The following is a 15,614-nucleotide window of genomic DNA, read 5'->3' on the forward strand; positions in this document are numbered from 1 at the left end:
TATTTTTTGTTAATTAAGTTGGACTCTGGACTTGTACCAACTATTTTCTCCAAAGGAATTAAAATAAAAGACAAAAAGAAGTGCGAGAGTGGAGGTGGGTGGGTGAATGAGCGAAACAGAAATGAAAGTAAAAAAAACTTCGAGAGGTGTCGGGGGTGCCTGGTAGATAGAGAGCGATAGAGTAATATATTTAGGGATACTGAGCTTTCATAATGTAAGCAAAATAATAAAAATAAAAAAAAAAAGAAATAGAAGAAGAATAAGCATTAAAAGAAACAGAAGAAAAGAAAGAAAGAGAGAGAGACAGAGAGATAGAATACGCTCGAGCGGGCGCACTTATTGTCGTGACGTCGTAAGTCACGTGGTGTGAAAAATCGCTTTTTGCCAGTTTTCAGCCGAGATGCGAAATAATAATGGCTGCCGTCGTAGTTAATTTCCTTTAGTGACTCTGTTTTTTTTCTCTGCCAACGTTATGTCACCTGTACTGGCCACTGTTGGTACCACCATTACAGCCCTAGTAAGTTTCTCCGTCTTCTTCAAAATTTTTTTAACGCCAAACTTTTATGTCTTCTTTATTTACATTAAAAACGAAAACAAAGAAAAACATTGCCGCTTTCCGCTTTTTTCCTCATTACCGTATCTATAAATATATACCCTTAAACTACATTGTTGTTATTATTATTATTATATATTAGCCTTTTCAGCCTTATTAATAATATTGTAGTCTCGTAACATATCTTTATGCATTAGCTAGTAAGTAAAGACTTACTTATATTACGTGCCATAAGTGAATTTATAAGCTCTACTTTTATAATGAGCACTGGAATTAAATATCAAAGCAAATACGTAATACTATCTTAAAAGTTTACGTGAAACACGCACGCATATACACGTGTGTGTGTGTGTGTATATATATATATATATATATATATATATATATATATATATATATATATATTATCTTGTCTATTGTAATGAAATACAGTTGAGGTTGTAATAATAAACATATTTGGCTCTACTAACGTATTGAGCACTATTTATCCTTTTTTCTTTTGCCACATATACCTCTTAATATATCCATAAAATGTATAATGAGGTTATTTGTATTGTTTGTTCTTGGGTTTAATAAATTAAATATTTGCTGATTTTTGTGACCTAGCGCTTCTAATAAAATTTATAAATACCATAACCTCTTTAAGCACGAACTGTATTAAAAATTAAAATACCACATAAAAGCGCTGTTAAATTTGAGTCTATAACCTCGTGATTTTTAAAATATAAGTTTGGAATTGGCGAATTATTTGCGCTTATTTGTTTACTCCAAATAAAATGCTACTTCTGCAGTTTACGAACCGTGCTGAAATAGCGTTATTTAAACACCCATTTTTAACATAGGAGGTGGGGGCTTTAAGTATTCTGTATTTTTTACCTAACAATTTAATAAACAAAATATGCCGTAAAAATTTAACTTAAATTCTATTTAAAATATAGCACGGTCGGTAAACAGAAGTGCCAATAAAATTAGTTGTCCGTTCGTTTTAGTTGGTCAAGAAGAAAAGTGAAAGCAAAAATATTGACAATGACAAAACAGATGTAACATCGCGGCAAACAATAACATTAACAACCACCAATCGTTGCCATTAAATCGGGGATTATTTTATAGGATGTATTATGTTAGAAATTAATCCCCGACTTTTTGACCACTCCTTTCTTCTTGCAACGAGAAGAAATGCGCATGTTCTGCCAGAACTTCTTTTCTTGCATGCGCATTTTATAATTATTTTCGGGAAAATTAAAAATTATTGCAGACTTTAGAAAATGTTAATTTGTTTTTTGTTTTTTTTTTGTAGGAGGGCCAGTTACTTTATTTCTTTTCAATAATTAACTGCACAAGATTGAATTAATTTTCCTAATCACTACCTTTTACGAAAAAATGCGCTTATTAAAAAAACAAACAAAAACCGCACGTATTTAATAATAGAGTATTTTCCATTTCCTATAACATTGTTTAGTATACCTAAACAGTAATCTGGATATAAAAATGGCTCTATTTAAATTAATAAATGGTATTAACGAACTAATAATTTTTTACTTTGTATGAGCAAATGTCTATTTTTATACCCCCCCCCCCACCAAATGAACTGCAAACTGCACCAATTTTATGAAAATTTACTTTAACGTGGAAATTTTAAAATATCGCCTTAGACTTAATATTTTTTGTATTTTATAAAAAAAAATTATAAATTCTGATTTTATCGGTACTTATGCACTTATTGTACCGCGCTAAAATGTTATTTCAAAACCCATTCTTAACATAGGGAGGGTGTCTTGTAACTAATCTGTATCTTCACTAAACAATTTGGTACTCTTTCAGAATTTTACCCGGCTGCTCGGGATTTTCTGTCAGTTATGGTTCGGGCTCGACCGGCAATCACCGGATTAAGCCGAGCGTTGTTTAAATGTTGGAAACGCTAAATCGACATTTGTTTATTTTTGTTTGTATAAAAAATGTATTAAATATTTTTGGCTGATGGTATTTTTGCTTATTTTCAATATTTGTTGACAAAAAATTTGTAAATTTTCTTGAAAAATTTTCTGTACTTTCACCTAACAATTTTCGGTTTTCATAAAATGCATTCCTCTTTTCGAGCCCGAAAACCATAATTGACGGAAAATCCTAAAGAGGGTCAAATTCTGCAAGAGTACCAACAATTTAATTTAAAAAATATTGTAAAACTTGAATTTAACTTGAAAACATAAAAAAAATTAAAAAGCACTATAAGTGCATAATCACCATCTTTTAATTATTTAAATTTGTATTTTAAACCGTTTATAACTTTTATTTTAGTTTTAAAAACGACGTCTAAAAATTTAGTTCTTTTAAACTTTAAAGACATTGAAACATTGTACATACTTGAATAATGTTAGCTTTTAAATATCTGGGTTTGTATTACTGTACACATAGATTCGAAAAAGTTGTCAAAAAACAAATATATAACAAATAAATGTTATCAAAGGCAAGATAAGTTACTTTTCTACCAAACTGGATATATTTTTTGTGCTTTTATTCAATTTAACATGTTTATTCAGCTCGAAAAACATGCAGTGTTTACCGATGTATGGGAAAATTCAAAATGGCGCCCGACTTTCTCTTTAACACGATAAGTTTGGGAAAAGATGTTATAAATAATAAACTAGACAAAATACTATTAAAAAACAACCGAATATATGTCAACTTATGTCACGGTAACATATATTGAGCGAATTTCTAACAGTATTTTGTCTAGTTTATTATTTATAATACCTTTTCCCAAACTTACCCTCTCCGAGAGAGAGAGTCGGCCGCCATTTTGAATTTTCCAATACATCGATAAACACTGCATGTTTTCCGAGCTGAATAAACATGTTACATTGAATAAAAACACAAAAATTATATCCAGTTAGGTAGGAAAGTAACTTATCTTGCCTTTGATAACATTTATTTGTTATATATTTGTTTTTTTACATTTTTTTCGAATCTGTGTACACTGTACAGTAATACAAACCCAGAAACTTAAATGCATTCAGGCAGATTTAATTTCATAAAATCCCCGAAGGTGCAGGCAGAACTGTTAATTCTCAATTCCATTAATTGGATTAAGACCATATTTCTAAATGAGGTTATTTAGAACCCATGGAGGAAGGGACACCGAATACTTAAAAATAGGATTTTAGTACTTTCGCTTTAGCATTTTTGTTTTCAATAAATCTATTAATGTTAATCAAAATGTGCGCCTCCTCACGTAGAGGCGAGAACCCCTTGCAGACAAGAAATCACTTTTCTTAATAGTTGAAAAAATAAAAAGCTATTCAATAGAACACATGGTTACGTGGCCTTTTTTTTTTTTTTTTTTTTAAACGATTACCTCATCCCCAATGACGTTAAAACTAGTTTTAGATGATTATTAATTGATTAATAAAAAAGCAACGAACATATTTATTAACTTAATAAATTGTTTTTTTTTTTTTTAAGGCTGTGATAAATTTTAAGACAATTTAAAATGTGTTTTGACAAAATCTAATAACTTTATTGAAACTAAAATTTATTTAAATGTTTGGTGCGTTTATAGATCAATCCCTATGGCTTACCAATATCCAGCTCGTAAAATCTGGTCGAAAATGACAATGACAACAGATTTATTTACATTATTGCATTGCGTTATTTATTTGGAGGGGGGTAATCCTGCAGTTTATGCCCTTCCTCCAATCTCCATGAGGTTCTCTATTAAAAAAAAAAAAATACCTAGAAAATATGGTAAGTGCTCATGCTCATCTGAGCTCCAATCTGTCTTCCCCGCGTCAAACTTTCACAAAACACTCGACTAGCTATATCCACTATCAATTCTCCTACTCTCTCTCTCTGTGCCTAATTCTGAACGCAGACGACCCCATGAGCGAAGAAAGCATCTTTTCTCGAACTGTCCGCACGTTTGCACTGTCCTGCTTCTCAGCTGATTACAATATGACAACCTTCAAGTTCAATGTAAACAAGTTCTTGTTGAGCCGTCCCCTTAAATAATCAAAGTTCTACCCAATCTACACCATTAAATGATTACGAAACTACCACTTTATATTCATTAACCCTTTTCCTCGAATGGCCTTCGAGTCTTGATAAGTGATTACTCCATTTAAAAAAAAAAAAAACATCTAAATTTAAAAATTTAGAATGGGACCAGTTTCGAATATGAACTTAATGTAAAATGATCGGCCACTTCAGGATAAGATGTCGTTCCTCGTTCAGCGCATTTTTTTTTTTTTCATGCAAAATAAAAATCTAATTAAGGAAACAAACGATGTTTTATCGAGTAAAAAATGGTAAAACTGAAAGCCGTCGTGTACACTATTCTAATTAATTTGATCAGAAGTATTAACCGTAAGTACTTATAGTCACTTCTGATCAAATTTTAGTATAACCAATATCAATACGTACGAATTGAATTATATTTTCATCCACACAATCGATTTGTTTGGTTTTGTAACTTGTAAAAAAAAAAAAAAAAAAAATATAACAATGTAAATAAATCTTGTTTTTTAGTTTCATGAACTTTGGTTTCATTTCCCGTGGTTGCTTTTCGGCTGTTCTCGTTACTGGATTTTTATCGAGCTACTATTGACAGGCATGGGGCTTGATCTGTATAAGCACCAGCTAGTTACACAACTGTCAAAAAATGACTTGGCGATCGTTTTTATTTTTATGTTAATATTTTGATGCAAAATATTGCGTTGTCTGGAAAAAATAACTAGAAAAAGAAAATGTCAAAATTATTTTCAGAAACTGATGTCGCAACAAACACTTTAAACTCCCCAGAAGACAGCAATGTTTAATATGATTTCTTGTCGATTTTGTGAAATTAATTTTAAACCCGTAAAATGATTTTTTTTAATACAAAATTAAAAAATCAAAAAGCAAACTATTCTTGGCGAAAATTAAATTCTTTTGTACCCGTCACGGAGCAAAAAATATATTGAAAAACCACGTCAATTGATCAAGTAGTTTTAATTTTATCTAAGGAAGTAAAATTTTATGAGTAAGCAAAAAGTGACTATTTCGCGTCGCCATCTTGAAAAAAAAGCGCAGATAATTCAAACTTGATCAGCCTTGTAATGTTGACGATTTCACATTAATCGCTTAAAATCCTATAAGTTTTCTTTATAAAAATAATCATTGATCAATTACGTGATTTTCAGAATATGACATTTCCGTTCCGTAACGAGTACTTGCATTATAAAGTTTTCTGTATTTATGCTTAAATTAGGTTAAATTCTAAATAAGAACAAAAAAACAAGTATCCTTATTTGTTTTATATTTCGTAAAAGCGTATTATTGCTGTTTACTTCCTCTAAAGCATTTTCAAGTTACCACTCACTGGTCACAAAGTCGGGGAATAGTTTCTTTTATTGCTTTTTTTTTTTAACCATTCTTTGTGATGCAAGTAGATCATCCAATGTCTTTTACTCTTTTAGTAACCACATTTCACATGTTTACTCGGAAAATATTTTTATTAATTTAAATTCTTGGTGCAACTGATCTGGAAAAACAAAAACAAAACAAAAAAAAAAAAAAACACGGTTCACTTCGATCGCGTCGCCGTCTAAATCTTTTTTTTTTTTTTTTTTTTTTTTAACATGCTGATAACTTCGTTCTTTGGCAGAACAGGTGCGTGCAAAAAATGTTAATTGCCCCCTTTTGTTTAGGATCCCAAATTAAACCATTGTACTTTTGTCTGTTTAAACATAAATGACGTCATTTTATTTATTTATTTGTAAAATATAATGGCTTCTCAGAGAAAAATACTGTTAAGTTTGTTATTTAGAAATACAAACAAACTTGCCTTTTATTCAAAGCAAAAATGAAGGATTTCAAAACAATACTTAAATCACCTACGATGCCGGTAAACATCGTGTCCAAGATGTTTGTTTTTCATTTATTAAATAGCAATTGTATTTACTTGGCGTTGTCCGCGTAGAGAGAAAAATAATTAAAAATCTAGCTATGTTTACAATTTCCTTTTATATTATGCCCTTACACCCACCACACTGATGAGATTTTTATTTTACTTATTACATGTAGCCTGAAAAATGTGGTAAAATAAATAGGTGAATAGATTTTCTCGCTCACGACGCCCCTATTCCGAATTTGTGTCCATGGATCATCAGTGCATCCTGCTCCAAACAGTCATTAGATTTTATTTTATTCCTGAGGGATATTTAAAAAATTATTATTGTAATTTTTTTTATGAAAAAATCTCACAGTAGAAAAACATTTTTACTTGATTATGAAAAAAGATCGAAAAATTCGAAATAAAAACTTATTTTTAATGTGCAATCATTTATCTTTTAAAACGTTGTTTGGTACAAGAGAAACTGTTCACCGATTCGGAATAGGGGCGTATGAATCGGACAATTCAATATCGCCAATAAAGCGGCAAAACGACAAAAAAACAAAAAAAAACCCAAACTATTTTAGATTTAGAGATCAGTTTCGCATCTAAATTTTCACTGATTTCCGGGCAGCATGACTAATTTCTAAGAAATGGCAGATTAAAAAGTTAATGGAATTAAAAAAAAAAAAAAAAAAAATGCCCCCCTTCTTAACACTGCCACTAACCCCGATTCTGAGTGGTAATAGACAAAACACAAATCCCACTCAACCTCAAACACAAAAAAATCAAGAAAATTGCGAAGATTTATTGGGGAAGGGGAGATAGAAAAAAATGTCCTTAAATGTTTTATCTGGTTGAATAGTAGGTGATTTTATGTTAAATTTGTATACTAAATGCATATGAGTACCATACTATGGATGACAGTCCACAAATATTAAAGACTGGCTATTGCAAAGCAGTGCAATTGGGCTCGACACTAGTCATAATCGATAATGACTGATAATAATCAAACACAAGTAACTGCCTAAAAACTTCAATGACCACCAGGAATCTCCATTGAAAATGGACAATTTAATTTTGAAGCAGTCCAATGGGGGCTGATACTGGTCATGGCTAACAGTGAACGCCTGGAATTGACAAAGACGGGCATTAAATCCAACCAGTGTCTACCATTAACCGCTAGTGACTGTTAGTGCCTGCAACGGTAACCAGTGACTGTTGGTACCTGCCAGTGCCCAACAATGCCAGACAGTTGAAAATAGACGATTTCAGTTCGGTGCAGTCCAATGGAGGCTAACACTGATCATGGCAGTCAGTACCCACCCCAAACAACACTAATCGCCACTAACCTCCAGTGCTGACAATAACAGCCAGTGGCTTCTGCTAGCTGCTACTGCCAAAAAATGCCCAACAGTAAAAGCTAGATAATTTCATTATGGCTACAACCGCCAGTACCTGCTATTTTCTAGGGTTGATAAAGTTTGATTTGTTTTTTGAGTGGGGGGGGGTGATTAGGGTAGGAATTAATCAAATACTTTCTGAGTTTGTGCCATATTTCCTGGGCAATGCCGGTACATGGCTGGTCCTGCTAGTTATATATTTGTTTCTTTACCACTATTTCATACCTATCTTCTTTTGTAAAACAAACCATTAATTAAAAAAAAAAATTGTCTAAATTATTAAAAGTAGCTACCAAAAACTCGTGGAAATTCTTTTAAGCTATTTTAAAAATGTTGAATTTTGTAAATGCATTTTTAATACTAAAAAATGAAAATATACTGCATCTTTATTAAAAACTAAAATTTCCAAATTTTACAAAAAAAAAAATTTATTTTTTAAAAATTTGAAATATATATATATATAAAAAAAAAAAAAAGAAATTAATGACCTTCCCCCCTGCCAATTTCTGTCAACATTTTTAATAAGAAAACCGACTTTGAAATCTAGTGGGGAAATTACTTTTCTTTCCTAAAGTTTCTTTCTCTAAGCAGATAGGTTAATATTTCTCTACTGTATTGTTGGCACTCTGGAAGTAGGCAAAAATAAAAATTGCCTTAGTATAGAAAGGTTTCCCCTCCATTGATTAAGGACAAATTAACATTAATATAGTGTCAGAATAGATACTACACTGTGGTCTTATATATTTAGTTTATTAGACATCATATTAATACAATATTACAGTAAAATGTACATTAAAATAATAAAAGTCAACATAATTCCCATTAAACTTAGGCATGAAACCCTGTTAACTTTGGAGGTGTGGAGGGAGGAGGATTGAGGGTCTTTCTAATTATCTATGATGATTTGAGATTACTCTTAGCCGGCCCTTTTCACCACTACTGTTATAACAATGATGTAATTTCATTTGAAAGGGTTTTTCTTGTGGAAAATTTAATTATCTGATGAATGATAGGAAGTGGGGGAATCTAAAAAAAACTCACTCAAAAGAATGAGTAAACCAAACAAAATGCTTATTAGGGTGTGTTAGTAGGGTTCCTCCCACCAACCCTTGCCTAAGTGTTACATCGTCCAGTTTTCTGAAGGAACCGAAAACAAACATGTCGGTCTCTAGATGGGAGTGGGGTTGAGGTGAAGGCATGAAAAAAATAGGTAGATCGAGAAGGAATATGGGGATGGATGGTGACCTCTGTGAAACAAGACCTGTGGGAATGGCTTGGGGTAAAAGAAATGTGGAGCTTGGGCCTCTTTGGAGGTTCTCTAGCACAAAAAAACAGAACAGGGCCTGGATCTCACTTGTTCCATCAGCTAAGAGTCTTTTTAAGAAATGCTAAGCACTAAGAGATGGATTCCGAAGAACCCAAGACTGCACATGCCATGCTTAAGGAAATGTACTCATACCTGGTTCCTTGACGGATGTGCAAACTAGTGTCATACATCCATTTCTTGTCGGACTTCACTTGAGGCAACCTCTTCCCAATCACATCCAATTTTCACTTTAAGCAGATGTCAACATACTTGCTACGGTTAGGATAGCTAGAAAAACCATTCTTTTCTTCCCAGATAGCGGTAGATTGATGTTGTCAATAACATAAGTAGTGTTGAAATCTAATGGATGCTTGGTGTCGATGCGAGCCATTATCTCTTTGACATACCAAAATCGCTGGAGTTTGTTGTAATAGAAGGCTGCATGCACAGCCATTTCTACTTTTCAATCTTCGCAGCGTGGGTACAAGGAATCGACCCTTAGACTTTCCTTGTGAACTTTGACAAAGAGGGGGTAGTGTGTTCCAGACAAGCCGCCAGGTTAGGTAAAACTTGGTGGTTAAAGTAAGCCCAGCCTGGCGACCCATACCACTGAACGGATCTCCTCCTCTGACCATCCCAGCTGCTCTTGCAGGGGCTCCAAAGTGGTACCCATCACTTTTTCTTCAGTTTCTTTCTAGACTGCGTAAAGGTCCTGGTCTTCACCATAGCTCTAAGCACGGCTCAGCATTCGGCAAAGAATTTTGATTCCTTCAGCCTATGATGACCTTCCGCCAAGGGGTCGAGTATGAGGTTGGAAAAAGCACCCCCAAAAGGGACCCATGAAGGATCTGCTAGTGAGCGACCAAGGAAAGCCGAACTTTTGGCATGTTTGACATTTCAGATCAGGCAGTCCTAACCTTCTCTCTCTCTCTCTCTCTCTCAGACGTTGAGTACATACCTTCCTATAAGCATAATGCTTTCCCTTCTAAAGAAGCAAGGAGAGGAAACTCTAAAAGCCTGAAGGCGTTTCACAGGCAGGGGCAGTACAGCCAATCGGTAAAGGATGAGTCATAAGATGTATGTGTCACATGCCTCCGCTCAGCCCTTCAAGGACAATTTCCTTCAAATCTGAGTCTCCATCAAAGATTCGACCGTAGTCTGTATTACTGACCAATTCTTATCCAGCTGTAGACCTGGTCCAAACCAAATGCCCAGGACACGGACAGGGCCATCGGTCCAGCTGAAAATACCTGGAAGTGCAGACTCGCTGTTCCAAGCTCCCAACCGCGGGCTAATGGACTTGCTGCGGTTGAAAACTGTGACTTTGTAACGAGCAAGTGCCTTCGTCACTGTCAATATCTATGCGGCTTGATACTTATAGTGATATCATTGGCCCTTGGTGAATGCGGAAACCCTGGCACGCACTCTGCCAAGAAAAGCTATTCTGCACAGGACTGGTCTTGCCGCCTCATCCCTTAACTTGCGAAGGAGGGGTTTCAATGCCAGGACATACAGCAGAGGCAACAGCATTGACATACCGACCGAGAGACCACAAACGACTTTGAAAGCTTACCATTTACCGGCATCACTTCCGTCGGCATGTTGTACAGAATAGACCCACTTGCAGTAGTCCAGATTAAAACTGGTGGCATCTAGAACAGATCCCAGAAAGCGATGGTCGACCCTCATCGAAGGCCTTGGACTGATCCAAATTGATCAGTGCGGGTTCAATGTTGTCTTCTATTCCCTCTATGACCATGCGAATCAAATTGTCTTGAATGGATCTCCTTTCACAGTGTAACTCTTGTCGGGTTCAATCAAGTCAATGATGACAACCTGCAAGCAATTTGCAAGAACTCTTGCCAAAATCTTTAACTCGGTGTTTAGCAGAGGTAAGGGCCTGTAGTCATCTAAATTTTCCTTCCCACCATACCGGCTGCCTTTCTTCAGCAATGTGATCACTTCCTCGGTCACCTGCCCAGGTAATGGAGCTCTGAGCAAACCAATGGTTGTGCACATCATTCAGCTCGCATCTATGATCCCCTTGTAGAACATTTACAGCATAAACTCGTCTAGCTACTGCAATTACTGTAAATTATTTTCCTGTCTCTTTGTATACCTAAAACTAAATGGATCTATTCTAAATCCTCTCAAATCTTATTTGAACAACTGTTGTTACCTATTTTCATGTTCTTTCACTGTCCTCTTGACAAATTCATTAACTATTATATTCAAATGGCTTATGGGTCTTGATAAGCAGTTATTCATTATTATATTAAAAGAATTTTAATGATTTAAATGATTTTTCTCAAATTATCTTAATTTGAAAATATCCTAAAATTTATTTTCTGTTTGTGAATATTTAAACGTTTAGGAAATTTTTTTTTTTTTTATAAATTTTAAGTAATAATAAAAAAATATTTGCCAAATAAATAATTCAATTTTAAAATAATTATGTGAATAATCTATAAATATAAATTTTTGAAATGTTCAGCAAATTCTTTTTTCGGAGGGTTTTCCATTGGATTACTATTTCTTGCAATTTTTTATATACTGTGTAGATTGTAATATCTACGATTTGCAAACGTGCATCGTGTCTAGATTTATTTACATTGACTTTTACAAAATTCTTGCTATTTTGACTTCCCTCGTGTGTGTGATCGGCTTTTTCGTATAAAAGCGAAACTAATCTAAAGCGAAGGCAGTGTTCCCAGCTTTCGTTCTGGGAACGTCCAGAAAAGCAATAAAGTTTTGATCAATGCGGGGGGGGGGGACCTCTTATATCAGACAATTACTATTCAATTTGGACAATCCCCTTTTTATGGGGAGCTGGTCCTCATTAAATTCAGTTTTTAATCCTTAAATTCAATTTGCCTTGCTAGCCGAACGGTAACATGTCGGGGTTTTTTTTTAAAACTTTATTTTCCACCTTCGCCTCATGGCTTCTGGTTCGATCCTACCTACCTACCAAAACTTTTTTTTTTTTTCCATCATGTTTTCTGTTTTCATCTACCCCCACCCCCACGGATACACTTTAAAACACACGGGCAACGCCAGGCACCTTCGCTAGTTTTCTGTAAAGAAAACTTAAATTTAATCGATTTTTCTGTAAAATTCTAATGTACTATTTTGAACAAGAAAATAAGACTTTGACTACAAATATTGAAAACCTTAGCACAGAAATATAAATTTAATTTCTTTATTTTTTAAATCCATTAAAATTTTATTGCATTTGTAAGATAAACTAAAAGTTTATCTTAAACATCATGTAAATAATTGGAAAGAATACTTTTATCAGCAAGTAAAAATCATTTTACAATTTTTTCATGTTTTTATCTTTTGAAAGCTTTTTCATATTTTAAAAATAAATCAAAGTCTAATTTTAAAAAAAATATTTAAAATCATTTTTGCAAATCTTCCAATTTTTACTTTAATGAATCTTGCTTTCCTGACTGCTGGAAAACTGCTTCTGCGGTACCAGTTTACAAGAATTCTGGCTGACCCATTAAATTATCACCCTATTAGCCTCCTTTCACTTTTTGCCAAAATATTTGAGTCCATAATTAATGAAGCTCTAGTTCATCACCTTATAGCTGCTAAACTTCTGACTGACCAACAATATGGATTTCGACAACTTGTTCTACAGCAAATATTCTAACTGTAATCTCTGAATGTATATACCATAGACTGGACAAAGCAGGTGAGGGTAGAGTGGTAGCTTTAGATATATCTAAGGCTTTTGACAAGATATGGCATGATGGTCTTCTCAGGAAAATCAGATCTTACTTAACATAATTATCTTTCTTAAATAAGAGAAAAATCCAGGTTGTCCTCAACTGTCTTACATCTAAACAATATGATATAAATGTGTATGTACCTCAGGTGGTCTATCCTTGGACCTTTATTATTCCTAATATTCAAAAATGACCTCCCTGATTAAATTGTTTCTGAGATGGGTATATTTTCTGATGACACCATGCTCTATAACAGGCATGAGGGGAAAACAAATGAACATATATCTAAGGAAATGGGAAAAACACTAGAGAAAGACCTCCAATCTGTAGTGGAATGGGGACAAAAGTGGATAGTCATATTCAATGCTGCCAAGACTAAGCTTGTTTCCTTCAGCAATTACAAGAAACCTTCTCTACCACCAATAGCCATAAATGTAGGAAAATATGTGACGATGAAACATTCTGTTCACTGAAAAGTAAGGCTAGAAAAACATCAGAAAACTATATGGAGATGAAAGATTGCATTAAGAAAATTATGAAGAAAACTTTGAATCCTTGTATGGACCATCTTATTTTGGAAGAACAGCAGGAATCAAAAGAAATGTGGAAAATGATTACACATCAAAATATCTAAGGGAGGGGGGATATCTTAGACTTTATAAAATTAAACACAAAAAATCACACTTGATTAAATAATGTACGGTAGAACATGAAGTCATTTTAAAAAAAATTTTTTAATTCCAAAATAGTCATATTTAAAAAAAAAAAAAAAAAAAAAAATTATAAAAAGGTTCCAACAAGAAAAAATAAAGCACTAATTTAAAAAAAAAAAAATGCTGTTCTATTAATTTTAAGTTTGAGATGATATGAAAAAAAAAATGGGGTGGCAATATAAAAAAGGTCTAGCATAGTGTGTTTCTGAACTTTTTACATGACGATTAATTATTAGTATTTGAATTCTTTAGACTACCGTTTTCATCTTGAGTGTTAATTTCACAATGTTTCAGTGGATGTAACCTTCAACCTTCTTCAGATGTATCTTGTTGAATTTCTGAATCTTTCTGTCCGCAAGCACCTGTGGCATAGTGGATAGAGTACTTGGTAAAATTTAGTTGTACACTTCTGGAGATTGAAGGTTCAATCTTAAATGCAGGTGACACTGAAAATACAACTGCGAATTACTACTTAGGACTTGTATCCAGTCATGGGTGATGGAACAAGAGCATGCTACCCCTGTGGATTAAATAAAGTGTTCTGTTAGAAATTTTATGCAAATTTGAGTTAGACAAGATACACCTGAAAAAGTTGGAGGTTACACCAACTTAAACATTGAAAATAACAGTTGAGATGAGAACTAGTCCAAAGAATCTAAATCATCTGATTAATATTAGTTTTAAAAGAAATGGTAGCTATTTTGGCAATACAACAAAAGTAATCTGGGTTTTTTTATTTTTATTTACTTTTTATTACTTTTGTGGCATTCACCAGGATGGGTTGAGCCGACTCCTCCCATAGAACAGTGTTCTAAATGAATGCAGACCACATACAGCGGTCCGTAGCAGCCAAGATAGTTATGGGCAGCAAGTTCTGGGACCAGTGACGAGCATCGTGGACCGGAGGTAGGTTCAACGTCTTTGGTGTGTAACCACATCTTCTGTTGGTCTCCCTGGCGTCTTCACATGTTTCTGGAGCTATTGCTTTGTGGAGGAACTCTCCTGTGTTGTGGCATGCAGTGTGGTCAAACCAACAGTCTCCTCTTTAAAAGTGCTTGGTTACGTGTGATGATCCTGCATCGTATCCAGATTTGTGTGTTGGTGACAAAACTGTAGCAGGGAAGGCAGTATAGGTCAAACACTACTAACCTTTTGAGATCTGCAGCTCTCATCAGCCAGGTCTTGCAGCCATAGAGAAGGATTAACCGAACAATCACCTGATAAATCCGGATTTTTATGTCTGTTTTGATCTTGGGGCAAAACCAGACAGTTGTAAGTGACTGAAATGTTAATTCACGTATCGATGTCATCATACCCTTGACCTATGGAATCAAACATTGAGCCAAGGTATTTAAAGTGATTGACCTTTTCCAGGGGTTTGAGAAGAATTGTGCTTTCCTTGGACGGTAGAAATTCTGCCGAAAGGATTTTTGTTTTTATAGCATTTATCTTCATACCAATCTTAGATGTGTTGCATTTTGTCTAAGACTGAATGAATATTGGCAAAGTTATTTTTTTCCCAAGAATGATTGTCATCAGCATAGTCGTGGTCAGCAGAGACGCCAGGAAATTTGGCAAGTTTAGAAGTTCATCTCTACGTTGCTCGCAACGCATGAATAAAAAAAGTCAATGTCTTAAACAGTGTGAGCAAAAGAACAGAATTCTGTCCAACTTCGGAGTGAATGTCAAAGAACTCCAATTCCTGGTCATAGCAAAGAATTTTTGTATGCGTGATGCAATAATATGCTTTGATGAGGTTAAGCAGCTATGGTGGAAATCCATCTGCAAGTTCTGTTCTATGCTGTGAGGTCAGAAGCTAAGTGATCATTTTGTTAAATTTATGTATTAAGTAGACACCTGCACTAAAAGTCTAACCCCCCCCCAATTTATTATTAGGATCAACTCAAATCTTTATTACTTGATCATAGTAAAACATTATGTGAATAGAAATTCCAAGACACTTCTAGAAGTGTAATCCACGTTTAGTTTCAGAACAGTTTCCGATGGTTTAAAAAAAAAAAAAAAAAAAAAAAAAGACG

General features: G+C 34.0%; 1 protein-coding gene across 1 annotated transcript in view; it reads left to right on the top strand.

Moving 5' to 3' along the window:
• The first annotated feature begins 310 nt into the window (after nt 1-310).
• Nucleotides 311-15,614, top strand: part of LOC145298222 (uncharacterized) — an 88,455-nt gene continuing 73,151 nt past the window's right edge. Inside the window, exon 1 of the mRNA XM_080144307.1 lies at nt 311-517. The gene's annotated coding sequence lies outside the window, so the exon portion shown is untranslated. The remainder of the gene's footprint in view (nt 518-15,614) is intronic.

This window comes from Euprymna scolopes, chromosome 2, assembly GCF_053919585.1.
Source record: "Euprymna scolopes isolate OS-2025 chromosome 2, ASM5391958v1, whole genome shotgun sequence".
Taxonomy (NCBI): Eukaryota; Metazoa; Mollusca; class Cephalopoda; order Sepiida; family Sepiolidae; genus Euprymna; species Euprymna scolopes.